Source organism: Ranitomeya imitator, chromosome 2 (genome assembly GCF_032444005.1).
Source record: "Ranitomeya imitator isolate aRanImi1 chromosome 2, aRanImi1.pri, whole genome shotgun sequence".
Taxonomy (NCBI): domain Eukaryota; kingdom Metazoa; phylum Chordata; class Amphibia; order Anura; family Dendrobatidae; genus Ranitomeya; species Ranitomeya imitator.
The window spans coordinates 341177985-341195815 of NC_091283.1; the positions used below are offsets into that span (position 1 = coordinate 341177985).

At 48.4% G+C, this 17831-nt stretch overlaps 1 protein-coding gene across 2 annotated transcripts in view; it reads left to right on the forward strand.

Moving 5' to 3' along the window:
- The first annotated feature begins 5160 nt into the window (after nucleotides 1–5160).
- LOC138663670 (zinc finger protein 271-like) overlaps nucleotides 5161–17831 on the forward strand; it is a 34109-nt gene continuing 21438 nt past the window's right edge. The window contains exons 1-2 of one of the 2 annotated variants that reach the window (XM_069749957.1): nucleotides 5161–5228; nucleotides 6711–6869. The gene's annotated coding sequence lies outside the window, so the exon portion shown is untranslated. The remainder of the gene's footprint in view (nucleotides 5229–6710; nucleotides 6870–17831) is intronic. The other variant, XM_069749958.1, reaches the window with a different exon arrangement.

The following is a 17831-nucleotide window of genomic DNA, read 5'->3' on the forward strand; positions in this document are numbered from 1 at the left end:
CTCCGCTCTGTACATCTCATACACACACAGCTCCGCTCCGCACACCTTGTACACACCCGGCTCCGCTCTGTACACCTCGCACACACACACGGCTACGATCCACACGCCTCGTCAGGGCCGGACTGGCCATCGGGCAGTTCTGGCAAATGCCAAAAGGGCCGGTGCCAGTAGTGGGCCGCTGCACGCCGACTCACCCTTCCCTCCCCCAGCGCCGCTGCCGCCGCATTCAACTATACCGGCGTCTATGATGCCGGTACAGTTGAATGCAATGATGGAGGAGAGAGCGTCACCTGACGCTCCATCTCCCATCATTCCCCGCTCTGCCTCTGACACTGCATGTGCACGCGCACTCACTGTGTCCCAGGCAGTGCAGCGGCAGCCGCCGACACAGGAGCAGGAGGCAGCGCGGGCACAAGGAAAGTTGAGGAGCTTGTCTTTTGTTTTTTACTGGACTGTGGGGCCATTCTAAGGGGGAGGAGAGATGTGGGCTCTGCTGTATACTACTGTGTGGGCTCTGCTGTATACTACTATGTGGGCTCTGCTTTATACTACTATGTGGGCTCTGCTGTATACTACTATGTGGGCAGTGCTGTATATTACTATGTGGGCTCTGCTGTATACTACTATGTGGGCTCTGCTGTATACTACTATGTAGGCAGTGCTGTATACTACTATGTGGGCTCTGCTGTATACTACTATGTGGGCAGTGCTGTATACTATTATGTGGGCTCTGCTGTATACTACTATGTGGGCAGTGCTGTATACTACTATGGGCTCTGCTGTATACTACTATGTGGGCTGTGCTGTATACTACTATGTGAGTTCTGCTGTATACTATATGTGGGAAGTGCTGTATACAACTATGTGGGCTCTGCTGTATACTACTATGTGGGCTCTGCTGTATACTACTATGTGGGCTCTGCTGTATACTACTATGTGGGCTGTGCTGTATACTACTATGTGGCCTGTGATATATACTACTGTGTGGGCTGTGCTATATACTACTGTGTGGGCTCTGCTGTATACTACTATGTGGGCTCTGCTGTATACTACTGTGTGGGCTCTGCTGTATACTACTATGCAGGCAGTGCCGTATACTACTGTGTGGGCTGTGCTGTATACTACTGTGTGGGTTGTGCTATATACTACTGTGTGGGCAGTGCTGTATACTACTGTGTGGGCTGTGCTATATACTACTGTGCGGAAAGTGCTGTATAATACTGTGTGGGCTGTGCTGTATACTACTGTGTGAGCTGTGCTGTATACTACTATGTGGGCTGTGCTGTATAGTACTGTGTGGGCAGTGCTGTATACTACTGTGTGGGCTGTGCTGTATACTGCTAAGTGGACTGTGCTGTATACTGCTACGTGGGCTGTTATCTGCTATGCGGGTTGTGCTATATACAGGGCCGGTTTTAAGCAAAGTGGGGCCCTAGGCAAAGTTTAAAATGGGGCCCCAAATGCTAACATATTGCACATCACACAGAAGCATTTCGGTTGTACTTACATGCACTGATCTCAGGCCGCTAAACGAGTGTGATCGACAATACTGAAGTCGTTGGACGCTTGTTTCCCGGCCTCTTTCCACCGTCTGAGAAAGAATGATGGGGAAAGAACCATCACTAATAGATCACTAACAGATCACCATACAGTATCATGTTATCAGCAGTACATCTACTGTTTACACCGGCGATGTGCTGCTGAGAACAAGGATTTTTATTCCGGCATAAACAATCCAATCACCCAATGAATATGCTGCATTTTGCTTGTTTGGAAAAATACACCCCATACTCCTCCATATATTATAATGTGCACCACAGTCCTCCATATTGTAAAATGTATAATACACTCCTCATAATCCTCCATATAGTACTATACACTTCCCATAGTCCTCCATATAGTATAATACACTCCTCATAGTCCTCCATATAGTATAATACACTCCCCATAGTCCTCCATATAGTATAATACACTCCTCATAGTCCTCCATATATTAAAATATACTCCTCAGTCCTCCATATAGCATAATACACTCCTCACAGTGCTCCATAAAGTATAATGCACCGCCATAGTCATCCATGTAGTACAATTCACTTCCCATAGTATAATGCACCCCATAGTTCTTCATATAGTATAACGTATTCCCCATAGTCCTCGATACAGTATAATGCAGCCCACATATAGTATAATGCAGCCACCACCCCACAGAGTATAATGCAGCCACCCCACAGAGTATAATGCAGCCCCCCCAACAGAGTATAATGTAACCTCCCTATAGACTATAATGCAGCCCATCCATATAGTATAATGTAGCCCCCTCATAGAGTATGATGCAATCACCCCTTATAGAATATAAATATAATACAGCCCCCCATAGAATATAATGTAGCCCCGAACAGGATATAATACAGCCCACCTCCCTATAGAATATAATGTAGCCCCATCAAAGGGTATGATGCAATCATCCCTCATAAAATCTAATAAAGCCCCACACAGAATATAATGCAGCCCCTCCATAGAATATAATGTACCCCCCAAATATATAACACAGCCACATAGTATATAACACAGCCTCCCCCATAGACTATAATATACCCCCATAGTATATAGCACAGTCCACATAGTAGTATATAGCACAGCCCACACAGTAGTATATAGCACAGCCCACAGTAGTATACAGCACTGCCCACAGTAGTATACAGCACTGCCCACAGTAGTATACAGCACTGCCGACAGTAATATACAGCACTGCCCACAGTAGTATACAGCAGAGCCCACAGTAGTATACAGCACTGCCCACAGTAGTATATAACACAGCCCACAGTAGTATACAGTAGAGCCCACAGTAGTATACAGCACTGCCCACAGTAGTATACAGCAGAGCCCACAGTAGTATACAGCATAGCCCACAGTAGTATACAGCAGAGCCCACAGTAGTATACAGCACTGCCCACAGTAGTATACAGCACTGCCCACAGTAGTATACAGCAGAGCCCACAGTAGTATACAGCAGAGCCCACAGTAGTATACAGCAGAGCCCAGTAGTATACAGCAGAGCCCACAGTAGTATACAGCACTGCCCACAGTAGTATATAGCACAGTCCACAGTAGTATACAGCAGAGCCCACAGTAGTATACAGCAGAGCACACAGTATACAGCATAGCTCACATCCCCCCTTCCCTCCCCGCCTCTCTTCTCCCGAGAAAGGCCGCACAGTCCAGTAAAAAAAAACAAAAAAAAACCACAAGCTCCTTACCTCTCCCCGAGCCCGCGATGCTCCCTGCTCCTGTGTCGGCGGCTGCCGCTGTACTGCCTGGGTCACAGTGAGTGCGCGCGCACCCGCTGTGTCAGAGGCAGAGCGGCGGGGAATGATGGGAGAGGGAGCGTCAGGTGATGCTCTCTCCTCCATCATTGCTTTGAACTGTACCGGCAGACGCCGGTATAGTTCAATGCGGCGGGGGAATTGGCGCTGCCTCACAGGGGCCCCATAGCGGCTGCGTGACTTGCCGCTAGCTGGGGGCCCCTGGGGGAGTGGGGGCCCCAGGCAACTGCCTGGTCTGCCTGCCCCTAACGCCGGCCCTGGCTATATACTATGGGGGTATATTATATTCTATGGGGGAGGCCGTGTTATATACTATGTGGCTGTAGTATACTATTGTGGGGGTATATTATATTCTATGGGGGCTGCATTATATATTATGGGGAGGTGGGCTGTATTATATTCTATGGGGTGGCTGCATTATACTCGGGTGGCTGCATTATACTATGGGGTGGATGCATTATATTCTGTAAGGTGATGGCTGCATTGTACTATATGTGGGCTGCATTATACTGTATCGAAGACTATGGGGAATGCATTATACTATATGAAGAACTATGAGGTGCATTATACTATGTGAATTATACTACATGGATGACTACGGCGGTGCATTATACTATGTGGAGCACTATGAGGAGTGTATTATGCTATATGGAGAACTGAGCAGTGTATTTTAATATATTGAGAACTATAGTGAGTGTATTATACTATGTTGAGGACTTTTTTTTGTTTTTTGCTGGAATATTCATTGTTCTCAGCAGCACATCGCCGGTGTAAACAGTAGATGTGCTGCAGATAACATGATCCTGTATGGTGATCTATTAGTGATCATTCTATCCCATCATTATGCCTCAGCTGGTGGAAAGAGGCCGGGAAACAAGCGTTGAGCAACTTCAATATTGTCGACCAAACTCATTTAGCGGCCTGAACTCAATGCTAGTAAATACAACCGAAATGCTTCTGTGTGATGTGCAATATGTTAGCATTTGGGGCCCCATTTTAAACTTTGCCTAAAACTGGCCCTGCCTACAAGTGTACAAAGATATTATACAGTCACCATGTGACAAGTGGGCCTGTGTAACTTCAAATGCCAGGGATGAATTTTAGTCCCAGTCCGGCCCTGCGCCTCGTACACACACAGCACCGCTCCGTACACCTCGTACCCACACGGCTCCGCTCCGTACACCTCGTACCCACACGGCTCCGCTCCGTACACCTCGTACCCACACGGCTCCGCTCCGTACACCTCGTACCCACACGGCACCGCTCCGTACACCTCGTACCCACACGGCTCCGCTCCGTACACCTCGTACCCACACGGCACCGCTCCGTACACCTCGTACCCACACAGCACCGCTCCGTACACCTCGTACACACACGGCTCCGCTCCATACATCTCGTACCCATACGGCTCCGCTCCGTACACCTCGTACACACACGGCTCCGCTCCATACATCTCGTACCCACACGGTTCCGCTCCGTACACCTCGTACACACACGGCTCTGCTCCGTACACCTCGTACACACACGGCTCTGCTCCGTACACCTCGTACCCACACGGCTCCGCTCCGTACACCTCGTACACACACAGCTCTGCTCCGTACACCTCGTACCCACACGGCTCCGCTCCATACACCTTGTACACACACGGCTCCGCTCCGTACACCTCGTACCCACACGGCACCGCTCCGTACACCCCGTACACACACGACTCTGCTACATCCACAGTGTAAACCCCTCCTGACCCCACATATAAACCACAGCAGAGTCCTGCATACACTGAGGCCCCTGATCATGTGACTGCTGACTCCTCCCCTCCTGTGACCTCATCACAGGTCCTGTGCACAGAGCAGCCATATATGTTGCAGACACTCCCTGGATCTTCTGCTTTCTGGGCCAGTTCCTCCTGTGAGTCCTATTAACCCCTTAATGACTGCCAATGCGTCTTTTTACTGACCTGAGATATAAGAGAATAGCCTCCCCATACAGGTGACAACCCAGCAGCTGTCGGCTGTACACTATAGCTGACAACTTGTTGTATCAGCCACGATCAGTGTTGGCAACGTCCATATCTGTTTAACCCTTTAGATCAGGGGTCCCCAACCTGTGGCTCGCGTGCCGTGATGTGTGGCTCGCGGCTGCCTGTCAGCTTGGTGCATTAGCACCAGGAGTAGTAAACAGTTAATAAGATCAGATCTCTAGTTGGTGACTTTTGTGTGTAGCCCTGCACAGAAGAGCAAATCTGAGTGGGGGTGAGATAGGAAACCGTGGCATACTGGCTTGGAGTGATTTCAGTGGAAAAGCTTTGGTTGTCATTATACTGTCACTACTGTGAGTGGGGAAGGAGCTGGTTGTGGCTCGCGACCCTCTTTCATAGCTGAATGTGGCTCTCAAGGTTAGAAAGGTTGGGGACCTCTGCCTTAGATGCTGCTGTCAATAGTGACTATATATATAATTGTCTAAGGGTTTTCCCGTCTGTCTGTCTGTCCTGGAAATCCCGCGTCTCTGACCAATCAGGCCTCGACCAATCAGCAACGGGCACAGCGACGATGATGTCATAAAGGACGTCGAAATCCCACGTTTCTGATTCAGCGACGGGCACAGTATCGACATAGATGTCATAATGGTTGCCATGGCGACGATGATGTCATAAAGGTTGCCTCGACCAATCAGCGACGGGCACAGTCTGCCGCGAATTCTGGAATCATCATTGTCCATATACTACGGGGACATGCATATTCTAGAATACCCGATGTGTTAGAATCGGGCCACAATCTAGTATCATATAAATAGTTAACAGGGTGTGGGGGCTTCCTCTTTAACCCCATCGTCACCCTGAGATCATGATCATGTGGTCCTGATGGTTGTCATGGCAATTCATGACCAAATAACAGCTATAAAGTCTTCCAGTTAGGCCTCTTTCACACATCCTTGTCTCCGGTACATGTGGTGACAGTTTTCACATGTACCGGAGAGACGAACACACGTAGACCCATTCAAATGAATGGGTCTGTGCACATGTCAGTTTGTTTCCACGGACCATGAGTCTGTGTGCCCCACACGTAGACATATCCATTTTTTACCGTCAGCACGAGTGGCAAACCGTCCTGCACACATGCACACGAAGAACACACATGGATGTCACCGTGTGACACGCATCGGCACCAGGGAAGAAGAGCCAAAGTGAGTGCTGTTCCCCGGTGCCGGGTGCGGAAGACAGCTCTCATCATTCTCCCCTGCATTGTCAGCGATCGGCGTGAGCAGAGGAGAATGATGAGAGTTATGTTAAAGTCAGAATGATGACAGCAGGTGGGGGCTTTTGGGACTATTACTCCCATCATCCGACACCTGCTGCTGCTAATAACAGTGACATTATTCTTTATTATGTAGTCCAGAGACGGACTACACCTCAACAAACCTGGGAAACACACATTCGCCAGAAGACTCGCTACACTCATCAGGAGGGCGTTAAACTAGAAGAAGAGGGGACGGGAAGAAAAACATTAGACTCGAACAAAGACGACCCAGGAAAACATACTCAGAAGGGAGGTAAGAACATTTCTAAAACAATCCACAGTGAGGAGATTGGAACAAAACAAAATCCTCTAAACTGCATGTTCGCAAACGCCAGAAGCCTGACAAACAAGATGGAAGAACTAGAAGCAGAAATATCTACAGGTAACTTTGACATAGTGGGAATAACCGAGACATGGTTAGATGAAAGCTATGACTGGGCAGTTAACTTACAGGGTTACAGTTGTAATGACCAGAGGTCCGAATAAGATCCAGTGAGTCACAAACCAAGACCAAGGCAGAAATCTCCAACGGTATTTACTCAAAGGCAAAATAATCAAGGTAATATGGAGAATATTAAGACAGATGCACCCCAAAGATACACTAATTCAGCAGCAGCTGAAATCACTGTGCCACTCCAAGGTCTCCTGAGAACTGTATCCTACAACAGACTAGTAAGAAATTTACCTAACAGGCAACTAAAAACAGGAACAAGTGTAAATTGAATGTAGTGTTATTAAGGGAGCCCCTGGAATGGCACATTGAGTATAACTTACACAACTCTAATATAAGATACACCTCTAAAGTAACAATCTAACACTCTGAGCAGAGATACCCGGGTATCTATAACTATGGTACCGTATCCTGAGATGGATTTCCTCTCAGGCAGGAATCCGCACAGGCTGCAGCCATTTCATATCTTCAGCGCCAATAAGTTACAGCAAACTCCTCTTGTCTTGTCGGCCGATGCCGAGCCCAAACGCCGGGGACTTAGTTAGTGGTCTCACGATGTTGTCTCTGCTTCTGTAGCTCCTAGGAATGCTTCCACGACAATCCGTCCGTCTCTGTATCAGCAGTCTGTCCAGACTTGGTTCTCCACTCAATGCACAGGGAATCCACAGACTTCCAAATACGTACTGGGTTCTTAGTAAAGTCTCAGTCTTTTGTTAAATAAAGGGTTAACTCCTCTCCAGGAAACGTTAGCCTCACAAGTCTCTCACAGAGTTAAACAAAAGGTTAGTTCTTCTCCAGGGGAACGTTAGCAACAAAAAGTCTCTCAAAAGCTTCTTTTCCTCCAAAAACACTTGCAGTAAATCCACACACAGTCTCTCTTTAAGATATCACAGCAGCTTCTGCCTTTGCTTCCCGCCTTTTTCTCTCTCAGCTCTCACTTCCTAGTTTCACTTTACACCCGAGACACCAGACCCCACCCAGCAGCACACACTGTCTCTGGGAGTTTTGCATGGTCTGTTCTCTTCTGCAATAGGCAAAAACCACAGGGTCCTAGTGCCCTCTCAGTGGGACTACAGTTCACCCTCTTACATGCCACCCCACTAGAGGTTGGCGTCCTCGACATACCTTCCCACTCAAATTCATCTTGAGCATATCGCTGAGGCGGTATTCCTGCCGTAGATCGTGTAGTTCTCCTGAGTCCTACATCAACAGGTGCGACCTTAGAGGGAGCTAGAGTCTCTTCCATGGTCGTGTTAGTGGGCGTAAGTGGAGTTGTCTCCTCCTGCGGCTCGATGTCCTGTGATACAGCGTCAGGACCAAGCAGTTGACCTGATGCACTCTCCTCAACAACATCCTCCATATCCCCAACATTCTCATCACCCGAGGCCAGATCGGTCACAGGGGGCAAATAAGCAGGCGCAGGAGTAAGCACACCATCAAACTCAAGATCATTCAGAGCTTCCGCCCCTTGAAACATGGCCTCTGGCTCTAGGGGGGTAGGCGCCGAATCTTCAAACCAGCACCGCTGTAACATGTTACGATGCAAATTACGGGTTGGCCCCCCTGTCCCCACCGGTTCGACCTCGTACACTGGAATCTCAGGGTTCACCTGTTTTTTTATCAGATACGGTATCGCCTCCCATCGGTCACTCAGCTTTCCTGACCGTCGTTTTGTCCTCACCAACACTCTGTCTCCCGGAGAGAACAGCTCTGTTTGTACAGGTCGCGTGTCCTTATGGACCACCTGGCGAAGGCGGTCACCCACCACCTGATGCACCACCCTCAACCGCCGCCGATGCTCTCGTACCCACTCGGATGCAGTCCGAAGGGGGGCGGAGGAGGGATCTGGCATGCTCAAATCCTCAATGTCTCGGCCAGGTCTACCAAACATCAACATGTGTGGTGAGTAACCAGTAGTACTGTGCACCCTGTTATTGTAAGCCCACATCAATTCGGGGAGATACTCAGGCCAGCATGTCTGTTGCTGACTCTCTAAGGACCTCAACATTTGCAACAGGGTCCGATTAAAACGCTCACACGCCCCGTTACCCTGAGGGTGGTAAGGCGTTGTTCTCGACTGCTCGATACCATAGAGCTGGTGCAACTCTTTCATCAGCGTTCCCTGAAAGCAGGCCCCTTGATCTGAATGTATTCTCTGCGGACACCCGAACACTTGGAAGAAATGTCGGCACACTGCCTCAGCCGCCGACTTGGCCGTCTGATCTCTTGTCGGCACCGCTACAGCATACTTGGTAAAGTGATCTGTCATCACCAGGCAGTAGGAGTACCCTGATGTAGAGTACCCTATCAACACGTAGTCAATCATGAGTAGTTCCAGTGGAGCTGAAGTCTTAATAGACTGTGTGGGAGCCCGCTGCTCAGGGCTTTTGTTGAGCCCACAAATTCGGCACTGCCGACACGCGTCGGCCACCATCCCTCCCAACTCAGGGCAGTAGAGGACTCGCTGCAACCACTGAAGTGTCTTTTCACTTCCAAAATGGGCCCCCTTCTCATGCGCCTCACGAGCGACCACCGGCCCCATCCCCACAGGAATTATCAGTTGGTACCGATGCTGCAGCTCCGATGGCAGGTACACCTTACGATACAAAAGACCTTGTTCCACACACAATTTATCCCATTGTCGAAGGAGTTTCATTCCTTCCATGGACAACTGAGCCTTGTCCTCTGCACTGGGCCAGGCCTTGTTTTGTACCCAACGGCGCACAAGTGCAACGTCCGGACACTCATCCTGGACTCTTGTCCAATCTGAGGGTGTTTTACCCAGGACACAGGGCATCCCGGTGGCCACCCCACTTGAGTGTACCACACTTTGGAAGATAGGTATTTGCCCCAAAGCTGGAGTTTCAGTATCCTCAAGTTGTTCATCAACATCTTCCCCGGATGACCCAAGGGGCACTCTTGACAATGCATCTGCATTGCCGTTCTCTCGACCAGAGCGAAATTTAATGCGGTAATTGAACTTGGCCAGTCTGGCGACCCACCGCTGCTCCAACGCCCCCAGTTTTGCATTCTCTAAGTGAGCTAGCGGGTTGTTATCTGTCATGACTAGCACCTCAGCTCCTGTTAGATACTCGGCGAAGCGTTCTGTCATTGCCCACACCAGGGCCAGCAATTCCAGCCGGAATGAGCTGTAGTTAGCCGGATTTCGCTCGGAGTCTCTTAAAGATCTGCTGCCATAAGAAATCACTCGCTCTCGGCCGTCCTGCACCTGTGCTAGTACTGCCCCCAACCCATGAAGACTACCATCGGTATACAACAAAAAAGGGGTGTCAAACCGGGCGTAGGCCAGCAATGGGGCACTCGTTAGGGCGGTTTTCACTCCATCAAATGCCTTTTTCTGTAGGGGCCCCCATGGAATGGGGCGATTTCGAGGACCCAGCGCTGTCCCTCTCAAAAGTTCATTCAAGGGACTCACCACTTGTGAGAATTTAGGCACAAACCGCCGATAGTATCCTGCTAGGCCCAGGAAGGCCCGCACTTCTCGCAGGTCACAAGGAGGTGGCCACTCTTGTACCGCCTTAATCTTACTGGCTAAAGGTAGTACCCCGTCCGGGGTCACCAGATGCCCCAAATATTCAATCTGGTTTCGTAACAGCTGACATTTTTTTGGCTTTATTTTCAGGCCGTAGCTCTTGAGCCGCCGGAGAACTTGACGCAGCTTCTCCAGATGATCTTCAAATGAGGTTCCGAACACCACAATGTCGTCCAAATATATCAGGACTGATTCAAAATTTAGATCGCCCAAGCAATGTTCCATCAGGCGTTGGAAGGTTCCCGGGGCGGTAGCGAGGCCAAAGGGCATCCGGTTGAACTCAAAGAGCCCCATTGGCAATACAAACGCCGTCTTGGCCCGATCTTTTTCAGCCATTGGGACCTGCCAGTACCCGCTTGCCAAATCCAACGTTGAGAAATACTTGGCCCGACCCAGGGCCGACAGGGATTCTTCAATACGGGGTAAAGGATATGCGTCCCGTACGGTGTGGGCATTCAATTTCCGATAGTCCACACAAAATCGGAGTGTCCCATCCTTCTTGCGGACCAAGACTACAGGGGCCGCCCAGGGACTCCGGCTCTCTCGGATCACTTGGTTGTCCAGCATACTGGCCACCATGCTCTTCACCTCTTGATAGAGCGCCGGAGGAATTTGGCGATATCTTTCTCTAATGGGTGGAGTATCCCCCGTTGGAATCTCATGCTCAATCGTCTGGGTACACCCGAAGTCCTCTCCATGTCGGGAAAAGGTCTCTTGATGTTCCCACAAAACTCTCTCCAACTGCTCCAACTGCACGGGGGTCAGCTTCTCCCGATCCACTCCCATCTGCTCCATGATCACATGAACATTCCATTCCTCCGTAGGAGGTTCAGTCCGGCCTACCTCGACCGCGAATGTCCAGGATGACTGTTGGTCTGGTCGCAATTCGAACCCTGCATTTTCCGGCACCTTCTCTGCCGGTACGAACAGTTCAGCCAGTATGGTCCCAGCGGGAATTGCAACAGCTTCATCTAAAACATTGATGCATCGGACCGGTACTCGTCCATTCTTCACAATCGCCAAAGAACGGGCCACATGTACCTTGGCAAATGAGGAACCCTCTCGGGCGGGCTCAAGTAGCACTTCAAGCCCATTCAATCTCTGTGCAGCTCCCACAGGCAGCATTAAGAGTTCCTCTTGTCTGGGTCCCAGCAGGATCGGGGCCCTCGAAGTCACTCGGACCCGGCCCACCCGGCCACCTGGGACCGCACTTTTCAGCAAGTCGCAACTCAGCACTAGACGGTGTAGAATTCTCTGTGTGGGTCGGTGTCTTGTCGCACGGGCCCAGTATCGGGGTCCTTCACTGGCATACATCTGGTGATTCAAATCTCGCAGCACGTTCATTCCGAGCGTCACTTCCATCCCTCTTCTAGGGGGGTGATCCACCAGTACTACCCCTTTCTGCCCCAGCTCTTGACCAAACATTTTTAGTTGCATCCACACGATCCCTTTTACTGACAATTGACCATTATTTGCGGCGGTCAGTCGTATCACTCGGCCATCCTCTGGAATCACTAGTCGACTGAAGTATCTCTCATATACTTCTAGAGGCATTATAGTACATTCGGATCCCGTGTCAACCAAGCACCTCATCTTCCGCCCTTCAAACTCTGCTTCTATCACTGGACTACATGCAAACAAATCTTGTTCATTCCGTCGAGGGCTTTGTGTGGGTGGGGCCGCTGCTGCTTGCCCTCTCATGGCAGCGGCCGGAAGTTTAAAGCCGGCGACGGGGTTTCTGGGGCTGTAAGCGCCCGGCAGTAACGCGAGATGTGTCCCTGGCGGCCACACTTCCAGCAGGTGATTGTTCCTCGTGGGCGAGGGCTTGACTCATTCTGATAGGACGACCTGGCCATTTGCGGGGTCACCGTTCCAGGGGGTGAGGCAGGAGGTTCCCGCGAGGGGGTAGAGGCGGGATCAACTGTCAGTTGAGACAATTTCAGCTTCAACTCCTTCACCTCAGCACGCAGAGCTTGTACCACGCTTACCAGCCCCTCTCCCCCCGACCCTGATGAACCACCTTCCTCCAGCTGGGCACTGTTCACTGACCCCTCGGGAACATAGGCCGATTTCTCTTCCCTTTCCACTGCAGCTCGGTAAATCTGCCAGAAAGATAACTCTGGTGCAACCCGGGCCATTTCCAACAGTTTGTCCCGGAGAAGTCTATTGGCTACACCGGTGATGAATTGGTCCCGGAGCAAGCGGTCTACCTCCCGGAATGCCCCCATGGCCCCCGGGTCTAGTCGCTGCATCTCATTCAACATCTCTTGCAAAATATTAGAGTACTGCATCAGGGACTCACACTCTCTCTGGGGACGATTAAAGAATAGGGACCGAAGCTGGGCCACGCGCGCTCGGCCCCCCAAACTCCCCTCTAACAGTTCCAAAATCTTTTCTAATGTATCCCTCTCTGATTCTGGGCGCACCATCACCATACGCCTAATATCACCCTCCAGTGCATTTAATGCCAGCTCAGCGCGTAACGCGGGGGTCAAATTACACATGCGCAGAATACTCCGGATTCTCTCAGCCCAATCTTGCAACGCCATATTGCGCCCATCGTATTTCGGCATGTGCTGAAGTAAAGCTCCTACAGGCACATACCCTCCCGAAGTCGCCGCGGCTGCCAGGGGAGCCCCAACCCCCGAGGAGGATGCGGATACAGCGGGGTCATTTCCACCCTCGCCCCCGTCCATGACAAACACTGGATCCTGCCGACTACGCCAAAAATGTAATGACCAGAGGTCCGAATAAGATCCAGTGAGTCACAAACCAAGACCAAGGCAGAAATCTCCAACGGTATTTACTCAAAGGCAAAATAATCAAGGTAATATGGAGAATATTAAGACAGATGCACCCCAAAGATACACTAATTCAGCAGCAGCTGAAATCACTGTGCCACTCCAAGGTCTCCTGAGAACTGTATCCTACAACAGACTAGTAAGAAATTTACCTAACAGGCAACTAAAAACAGGAACAAGTGTAAATTGAATGTAGTGTTATTAAGGGAGCCCCTGGAATGGCACATTGAGTATAACTTACACAACTCTAATATAAGATACACCTCTAAAGTAACAATCTAACACTCTGAGCAGAGATACCCGGGTATCTATAACTATGGTACCGTATCCTGAGATGGATTTCCTCTCAGGCAGGAATCCGCACAGGCTGCAGCCATTTCATATCTTCAGCGCCAATAAGTTACAGCAAACTCCTCCTGTCTTGTCGGCCGATGCCGAGCCCAAACGCCGGGGACTTAGTTAGTGGTCTCACGATGTTGTCTCTGCTTCTGTAGCTCCTAGGAATGCTTCCACGACAATCCGTCCGTCTCTGTATCAGCAGTCTGTCCAGACTTGGTTCTCCACTCAATGCACAGGGAATCCACAGACTTCCAAATACGTACTGGGTTCTTAGTAAAGTCTCAGTCTTTTGTTAAATAAAGGGTTAACTCCTCTCCAGGAAACGTTAGCCTCACAAGTCTCTCACAGAGTTAAACAAAAGGTTAGTTCTTCTCCAGGGGAACGTTAGCAACAAAAAGTCTCTCAAAATCTTCTTTTCCTCCAAAAACACTTGCAGTAAATCCACACACAGTCTCTCTTTAAGATATCACAGCAGCTTCTGCCTTTGCTTCCCGCCTTTTTCTCTCTCAGCTCTCACTTCCTAGTTTCACTTTACACCCGAGACACCAGACCCCACCCAGCAGCACACACTGTCTCTGGGAGTTTTGCACGGTCTGTTCTCTTCTGCAATAGGCAAAAACCACAGGGTCCTAGTGCCCTCTCAGTGGGACTACAGTTCACCCTCTTACACAGTCTGTTTAGAAAGGATCGTAAAAATCGGAGAGGAGGAGGGGTTTGTCTCTATGTAAAGTCTTGTCTAAAGTCCACTTTAAGGGAGGATATTAGCGAAGGGAATGAGGATGTCGAGTCCATATGGGTTGAAATTCATGGAGGGAAAAATGGTAACAAAATTCTCATTGGGGTCTGTTACAAACCCCCAAATATAACAGAAAGCATGGAAAGTCTACTTCTAAAGCAGATAGATGAAGCTGCAACCCATAATGAGGTCCTGGTTATGGGGGACTTTAACTACCCGGATATTAACTGGGAAACAGAAACCTGTGAAACCCATAAAGGCAACAGGTTTCTGCTAATAACCAAGAAAAATTATCTTTCACAATTGGTGCAGAATCCAACCAGAGGAGCAGCACTTTTAGACCTAATACTATCTAATAGACCTGACAGAATAACAAATCTGCAGGTGGTTGGGCATTTAGGAAATAGCGACCACAATATTGTGCAGTTTCACCTGTCTTTCACTAGGGGGACTTGTCAGGGAGTCACAAAAACATTGAACTTTAGGAAGGCAAAGTTTGAACAGCTTAGAGATGCCCTTAATCTGGTAGACTGGGACAATATCCTCAGAAATGAGAATACAGATAATAAATGGGAAATGTTTAAGAACATCCTAAATAGGCAGTGTAAGCGGTTTATACCTTGTGGGAATAAAAGGACTAGAAATAGGAAAAACCCAATGTGGCTAAACAAAGAAGTAAGACAGGCAATTAACAGTAAAAAGAAAGCATTTGCACTACTAAAGCAGGATGGCACCATTGAAGCTCTAAAAAACTATAGGGAGAAAAATACTTTATCTAAAAAACTAATTAAAGCTGCCAAAAAGGAAACAGAGAAGCACATTGCTAAGGAGAGTAAAACTAATCCCAAACTGTTCTTCAACTATATCAATAGTAAAAGAATAAAAACTGAAAATGTAGGCCCCTTAAAAAATAGTGAGGAAAGAATGGTTGTAGATGACGAGGAAAAAGCTAACATATTAAACACCTTCTTCTCCACGGTATTCACGGTGCAAAATGAAATGCTAGGTGAAATCCCAAGAAACAATGAAAACCCTATATTAAGGGTCACCAATCTAACCCAAGAAGAGGTGCGAAACCGGCTAAATAAGATTAAAATAGATAAATCTCCGGGTCCGGATGGCATACACCCACGAGTACTAAGAGAACTAAGTAATGTAATAGATAAACCATTATTTCTTATTTTTAGTGACTCTATAGCGACAGGGTCTGTTCCGCAGGACTGGCGCATAGCAAATGTGGTGCCAATATTCAAAAAGGGCTCTAAAAGTGAACCTGGAAATTATAGGCCAGTAAGTCTAACCTCTATTGTTGGTAAAATATTTGAAGGGTTTCTGAGGGATGTTATTCTGGATTATCTCAATGAGAATAACTGTTTAACTCCATATCAGCATGGGTTTATGAGAAATCGCTCCTGTCAAACCAATCTAATCAGTTTTTATGAAGAGGTAAGCTATAGACTGGACCACGGTGAGTCATTGGACGTGGTATATCTCGATTTTTCCAAAGCGTTTGATACCGTGCCGCACAAGAGGTTGGTACACAAAATGAGAATGCTTGGTCTGGGGGAAAATGTGTGTAAATGGGTTAGTAACTGGCTTAGTGATAGAAAGCAGAGGGTGGTTATAAATGGTATAGTCTCTAACTGGGTCGCTGTGACCAGTGGGGTACCGCAGGGGTCAGTATTGGGACCTGTTCTCTTCAACATATTCATTAATGATCTGGTAGAAGGTTTACACAGTAAAATATCGATATTTGCAGATGATACAAAACTATGTAAAGCAGTTAATACAAGAGAAGATAGTATTCTGCTACAGATGGATCTGGATAAGTTGGAAACTTGGGCTGAAAGGTGGCAGATGAGGTTTAACAATGATAAATGTAAGGTTATACACATGGGAAGAGGGAATCAATATCACCATTACACACTGAACGGGAAACCACTGGGTAAATCTGGCAGGGAGAAGGACTTGGGGATCCTAGTTAATGATAAACTTACCTGGAGCAGCCAGTGCCAGGCAGCAGCTGCCAACGCAAACAGGATCATGGGGTGCATTAAAAGAGGTCTGGATACACATGATGAGAGCATTATACTGCCTCTGTACAAATCCCTAGTTAGACCGCACATGGAGTACTGTGTCCAGTTTTGGGCACCGGTGCTCAGGAAGGATATAATGGAACTAGAGAGAGTACAAAGGAGGGCAACAAAATTAATAAAGGGGATGGGAGAACTACAATACCCAGATAGATTAGCGAAATTAGGATTATTTAGTCTAGAAAAAAGACGACTGAGGGGCGATCTAATAACCATGTATAAGTATATAAGGGGACAATACAAATATCTCGCTGAGGATCTGTTTATACCAAGGAAGGTGACGGGCACAAGGGGGCATTCTTTGCGTCTGGAGGAGAGAAGGTTTTTCCACCAACATAGAAGAGGATTCTTTACTGTTAGGGCAGTGAGAATCTGGAATTGCTTGCCTGAGGAGGTGGTGATGGCGAACTCAGTCGAGGGGTTCAAGAGAGGCCTGGATGTCTTCCTGGAGCAGAACAATATTGTATCATACAATTATTAGGTTCTGTAGAAGGACGTAGATCTGGGTATTTATTATGATGGAATATAGGCTGAACTGGATGGACAAATGTCTTTTTTCGGCCTTACTAACTATGTTACTATGTTACTATATTATTCGGGCTGTGTCTTTATTTACATATAACTATAGGATTATTAATGGATAGGTGTCGTGGGCTTAATGTTACCTGACAATACAAAGGTGACATTAACCCCACAAATATTAACCCCACATGCCACCGCTACAGGGCAAGTGGGAAGAGCCGGGCAAAGCGCCAGAAAAGGCTCATCTAATAGATGTCCATTTTCTGGGCAGCTGCGAGCTGCTATTTTTAGGCTGGGGGTGTCAATATCCATGACTCCTTACCAGCCTGAGAATACCAGCCCCCAGCTGTGACCTTTAGCAAGGCTGGTTGTCAAAAATAGGGGGGACTCCATGCCATTTTTTAAAAATTATTTAAATAAAAAATCAGCATGGGCATCCCCAGGGCCGTATTTAGAGTTTATGCTGCCCTAGGCACTTTTCGTGCTGCCTCCCCCATAGGTCAGTATGACTAATGCAGAGACTGTCGGCAGTGACTTACGCTACTTTCACATCAGCGATTTTTGCCATTTGCGGCAGATCCGGCAGTTTTTCCGCATCTGCCGCATAACGGATCACTTACGGTAACACTGCGTTCGGCCTCATTCATTCCCTATGGGACTTGCAGACATGTGCGGCACTTGCGGTTTTGCTGTGATCCTGCAAATGCGGTACTTGCAGCA